This window comes from Echinops telfairi, unplaced genomic scaffold (genome assembly GCF_000313985.2).
Source record: "Echinops telfairi isolate 266 unplaced genomic scaffold, ASM31398v2 ScPeMD7_57;HRSCAF=196, whole genome shotgun sequence".
Lineage (NCBI taxonomy): Eukaryota > Metazoa > Chordata > Mammalia > Afrosoricida > Tenrecidae > Echinops > Echinops telfairi.
Window position 1 is genome coordinate 3,580,359 of NW_022103955.1, and position 6,546 is coordinate 3,586,904.

Below are 6,546 nucleotides of genomic sequence, written 5' to 3' on the forward strand. Positions count from 1 at the left end.
TACTCAAATTTGTACACCAACCACTAATGCTAAGGATGAAGAAATTGGTTGCATGGTAGTTACACTTTGGGCAAACCACCAGGTCAGCAGTTTGAACTTCAAGCCACTCCTCAGGAGATATGAGACTCCCATAAAAAGTTATAGTCTTAGAAACCCATACAAGAAGTTCTATTCTGTCCTGTAGGTTCACCGCGAGTCAGAATTAACTTGATGGCAGTGAGTTTGAGGGTTGTGTGTGTGTGTGTGTGTGTGTGTTTTACCATTCTCGAAAGTCTGAAATTGACCAAACACGCAATAGTAATGAGAACAACATCAGATGTCACATACTAGAATTTATAAGACAAACATTGCTATTTTTAAGAACATGTTTCAGAGTCTTCTGAAATCCATTTTGGTCATTTTCTTTTAAATTAACTTTTGCTTTCTTCATGTTTGATATATTTGATATCAACTCACGTTATGTATGAACTTCAGTCGTTAATGTTCAATGCATCTAATGTATGTTAGAGGTGTTCTCTAAATTTAGCGATTTGGGCTCTCATGGACTTGTTTTTAACTTTCTTAAACTTTAACTTGGAACTTTCATATGAGCAATTAATAAACTATTCTATCATCAGCCCCTAGCCTTATTCTACCCAATGGCGTTGAGTTTTTCCATCATCTCTTCCCACTGATGTAGCCCATTTGATCCTGGATATTCCATTTGACAAAGTCCATGTGTATTATCACCATTTATGTTATTTTAAAAGGCATTTGCAATGAGTAAGTCACTGGTCTTGCTAGATTCTCTTATGCAATCTGCCATATCATCTCTTTCACCAAGGCTATATTTTCCAATATTTGCATTCCCTTCTCAAGAAATGATCAAAGCATCTTGATTATAAGTTAGATAAAAACCTTCACTTCCTCCCCCTTCGGCTTCAGTGGTGAGTGTGTGAGTGTGAAAAGCAGTGGTCAGTTTTCCTTGCAGGAGTGCAGATATTACCCTATCATTGACAGCATTGCACTTCAGGGGAGAGCTTGATATTTTCTTTTTGGCAATAAATGCAATGACATTCCTCTTCAATTTGTCATTCCCAGCATCGTAGATATAAGGTTGCTGATTAAAAATGGGCAATATCAGTCTCTTTCAGTTTGTTAATCACATGGACATTGATCTATATATTTCAATTCATTTTTGACAATTTCAAATTTTCTTGGATTCGCACTGCTTACAGTCTCTGCTCCAATTAATTATCAATGGAGTTTTGTAGCTCTTTCTCTTATGAGCTGTGGCCCCTCGGTCAATGACGATGCTGGAGGTCTTACTTCATTCAGGTTGACGCTACTTTGATTGAGGAGGCAGCTCTTCCTGAGTTCTCATCTGAGCCCCTTTGAGCCTGAGGGACGACATCTGATACTGGTTTGCTCCTATGCCTTAGGTTTACACTGGCCAAGTGTTTCAGAAGTAGACTGTCAGGCCCTTCTAAATTGGTGTTAGTAGAAGAGATGGTGAAGGGAAAGCGGTGAACAGAGGATTTCAAAGAAAGACTAGCGATACCAAAGAAATGATGACAGTGACATGTGAAAGGACCTGGAGTTAGAAACCCGGAAGGGAAGCACAAGCCCAGCATGTCTCAAGCTGAAAGAATTGAATCAAAAGCCCAAGCTTTGAGTTGCAATATTGAAAGTTTCTGGGCACAAATATGCAATGGCACAGGCAGCATCAAAAGGAGATGAAGAGCCACAGAATCATTTTAGGAGAAATAATTGGTCGACTTTCTGCCATTTCAGCAGGCCGCACAGAGATAGGAGCCAATGGGATTGAAGGAAGAAGTCCAATTTGTGCCGGTGGCACTGTAGAAAACCAAGGCTGCAGAAATTGACGGAACACCAACAGAGACATTTCATCACATGGATGCAGTCATGGAGGTACTCCTTTATCTATACTAAAAATATTTGGGAAACAGCCACTTAATCAACTGACAGAAAACAATACTGATTTAGCATGCGGACGTTATAGAACAGTATAGGTCTATATGAATGTATAGAACAGTATCGTGAATGTCGCACCTAAATAAAATGTGTCTGGAGAGCATGCTCCAGATTTCTACCTGGGGCTCCCCTCCCTCTCATTCTGGCCCTTTCACCGCCCGAGCAGTTGGACTGGCCTCGTGGGAGTAGGAGAGAAGAACACAGCAGATCTGAAATGGGGAATGACAGAGGACCCCCCCCCCTTCCCTACAGCCCCTTTCTGAGATTGGAGGGAAGCAAGCCAGTCCAAAACAGAAGCTTTCATTTAAAATGAAATTTAGGGTTTTAAAATTAAACTGGACTGGATATGTAGAATACCAAATGGTGACTTCCCTGGGGACTGAGAGTGGCCAGAGAATGTTTGGCCATTGGAGAGCAACCAGAGAAGGTACTGCACCTGCCTGAGAATTCTTCCCACTTGGCAAAGGATGAGCGCACCCTTCCTGCTGAAAGGGACGGCTAAGTAAGCCTCTGGTGGCTTTCTGCTGTCTCCCGAGGACGCCTGCAGGTCACAGATTACAGCCCCTTCAACAGCGCCTGTCGTCGTCCAGGGGAATGACAAGGACAAGGGTCTGCTGGGGACAAATGCACCGCTTTGGAAAACAACGAGTGAGAAAGTCACTCGTGTGCACAGCAGGACAGAATGAAGGTAGAGTTGGCCTCTTTAGAAAGACAAGGATCTGAGTTGACATCCTGGCTTATTATAATCAGAATGATTTGGTTCACCAGGGTCATCTTGCTAAAACTGGATTAATAATAATACACCCCAGGCTCTGAACAAATTTCACCCCAAAGGTATTTAAGTAGAAATTTCGGGTAAGTGGAAACAATTGCATAGGGTTCTTATTTAGCCTTACTTATTTATTTTTAAAAATCCCAGATATTTAACTATGTTCTTCGAAATAAATCTAGAACACCAATTTTGAAGATAAATTCCATCTGAGAGAGAAACCGAAGCATCCATGTAGCCTTGCCAATAGAGAGGGTCTTTGATTCGGGGGATAATTTTAGAATCCATGACTTTCGGATCAATCTTTTGCTGCTCTATATCCTCAATTTTCTCTTTTTCTGTGTCAGAAATTTCAGTTCACCGGTGTCGGAGCTCATACAACGTTTTTGTTGTCTTGAAGCTGGTACCTAGGAGATGTTTGGGGATCTTCACAGCACTGATATCAAATTTGATGGAGGTGATGATGTCAAAATTCTCACGTATTCTATGCAGAATAACTTGGTTGAGGGACAGAGGTCCAGCCACTGCCCAGCTGCTTCAGGAAAACCACTCCTGCCTCGGTAGCATCCAGTGAACATGATCAGAATGGCCCCGGAGTGTCACTGGATCTGTTCTTCACATGCTGCCTAAAGGCGCAACAGCTTCTGAGCAACATCTTCAGTAGGCACTCGGGTACCACCCTTTTTGTCCCCACCAAATGGCCTTTTGACAGTAGCAAGGACCTTCTACATCTTTTTTTTTCCAGCCCTGAAATCGTCTCCACAATAATGCAGCCTCTTATACATGGCCTTTCTGGAACCCATGGTAGATCAGGAAGACCTCCCAAGTCCTCTGACTAAGCCAGGGTTTTGGCTACAGTAGGGCCTTTTCTCGGGTCTTCTGCCCAGGAGGCTAGCCTTCTTAGCTTTGCTATTAGCATCTGCTTTCTTGACTTCAGGCTTCTTTGTATCCAGCTTCTTTGGGGCCTTTTCACCTTTCAGCTTGCGAGATGGGCATGCGTTTACTGTAGTGGTATAATGGATTACCCACTGGGTTGCTAACCACAAGGCCAGCCATCAGAACCCACTGCCTGCCCTCAGGAGAAAGACAGACTTTCTGCTCCAGTGGAGGGTTCTAGCCTGTCTCCTTGACATGTGGTCAGAATGGAATCGATGGCAATGAGTGGGTGAGTGAGCAAGCGAGCGCAAGAAAGGCCTCAAAGCCTTTTAAAGGGTTTAAAACCTGCACGTGCAGCAAGTAAAGGTGACTGCAATGATTTCTGTGTGTGTGTGTGTGTGTGTGTGTGTGTGAGTAGGAATTGGCTCAATCTTTTCAAAGTGAAGGCAAAATTACATAATATTAAAGGGAAAATACAAGTTATCCTTTGAGGTTTGCAACGTCGGCACTGCAGGCATTTGCCAGCTCTTTCTTATGGAGAGAGAAATGGACTAAGTCTAGTGATGTACTTTGAGAAAATTCATACAGGAGCACTGTTCTTAGTGCTATACTTTACCAGGCATTCTTTCCAAAGGCCAAAGACTCTACTGCCTAACCAAACTTACGCCCAGGACAGGCTTTACTAGTGCTTTATGGAATTTGACCTTGAAATGAATTTGGAGAAATTGGCTCACTTGCATGATAGTTATCAAAACATGTGCTTTCGCATTGTGAGGAAAACCCCCTTCATTTCACAACTCCCTCCCTCACTGCTGTCTAATGCTGACTCATAGCAACCCCTGTGGGTTTCTGAGACTGTGACTGTTTGCAAGAGTGGAAAGTCCAGCCTTTCTCCAGTAGACCTGGGGGTGGTTTTGAACTGCCTGCTCTGCCGATCACAGCCCAACGCAAAATCACTATACAACAGGTCAAATAAATATTACTCCCACAACTCATCCCAGAAGTACCACATCAGGCTGGGTAGGACAGACAGAATGTCCACATCTCTCCAGAGTGACAGCAAACACTGTGCCTTCTTCCCAATAGACTGGGGACAGACAACTGCTCTCAAGGTCATATCTCAACAGTAATAGAATATCAGAAAAATTTGTAAACAATGGGCACTGTGAACATCGGGGGCAAACAAAACCGAGAAAGCTCTACGACGGATCCAGCTAAGGGTCCACCCAGATAAGCCAAGCAAGGCGGTAAATCCTGGAAAGCCGAGCTCGTGCTTCCTTTCAGAGCACTGAACTGCTGAAGTGCTCCCCTTTGATGCTGTGGCAACACCTCTCCTCAAAGCCACAGAACAGTTCTAAGATGAGTTTTGCACACTCACTCTGCCACATCCACATGTATTTTTGGCCATCTGTACTCATGATAACTAGAAACTCCTGATGACCTTAACTATCTCTACCATACATGTCCCCTGGCAGTTGGAAGTTTCTGGAAGGGATATGCTGATTATGCTTCTTGTTTATAGATTCCTAACCCCAATCAATCAAAAATCAATCGATCAGGGTGGAAACTGTCCAGGCAATAGGCTTCTAAATTTCCTTCTTATGATTTTTAACATTTATACGGGCACTTCATCCATATGTCATACAATTCAATAGTTCAATCATATCACGAAGAGTTGTATAATCATTACAATCAATTTTAAAACATTTTGTCTTCTTTTTACTCAATGTTATTTGTGTAATTATTTTTAAAAATGCAGCAAAATACACAGAACATAGCTCTCTTCAACAACATCTAAATGTATCACTGAGTACCATGGATTATACTATTTGTGTTATACAAACATTATTGACATTCTTTTTCAAATTATTCTACCACCATTAACATAAACTCAATGTCCCTTTAGTAAATACTCTTCTTTCTTCAAGTTTGGTTTTCTTTCTTTCTTTTTTAGTAGTTTTCTTGATAAAATATTTATTTATCATACATTTTCATAGCTAAATAGCTTTTATAAAGAGCTGTGTATACATCATCACCATAAGTTTTAATCCTCCTTCCCCTTATTGCTTGCTCTGCAATTCCACTCACCCTCCCCACCCCACCCTATTTCCGATAAACCCCTGCAGCAGTTATTGTCGCTGTGCATCCACCTCTTCTGCGCTTCATGAACGGGGAAACCTCACAGAAACTATGAAAAAAATAGAAGAGAATAATAAAATGATAAAAGTAAAGAGTAAGAAAGAAAAGACCATCAACTATATTTAAAATGACAGAAAACAATTTTCTGTCATGGAATAAACAAGAAATATTTGAGCCTAGAATGAATTCAAGTGGGGTCAAGAGGGAGGTCAACTGACCAGGTATCCTACCACGGTGTGAACCACCATAATCAAGTTTGCCATAATCTCTGTCTGCTAGTGAAGCTGATTGACTCCCTTGCTGTGGCTAGAGAGGATCATCCAGAGGCTCAATCTGACTAGACACTCTGCACATGGATTTAGAGCTCCCAATGTCCTCCGTAGCCTTCTACTGTTTGGATGATCACAATTTAAGCTCTGCTACTTTTGCCTTCATCCCATTTGGATTTTGTTATTGTCATCTTTGGATCACACAGGCTGGTGTGTTTCTTCAATGTGGACTTAGTTGATGCCTCATTTGGATGGTTGCTTGTATGAATACAAGCCTTTAAGACCCCAGACACTATTCCAATGGATAGCCAGGCACCATCTGCTTTCTTCACAACACTTGGCTGTAGCAACCGTATTTTCAGTGACGTCTTCTTGGGGGTGAGTATGCAGGAGCAGGGCCATGTTTAAGAATGAACTGTTCTTGGATCTGGGCTAGAATTACACAGGAATCCAGAATCCATCTGCCTGTCTATGGGTTTGACTGACTCTGTTTACTTTGGAGGCCATATAGCTGATATA

General features: G+C 42.1%; 1 pseudogene; it reads right to left on the reverse strand.

The window, feature by feature from the left end:
• Positions 1-2,866: 2,866 nt before the first annotated feature.
• On the reverse strand, positions 2,867-5,027 carry LOC115869851 (annotated as a pseudogene).
• Positions 5,028-6,546: the final 1,519 nt, after the last annotated feature.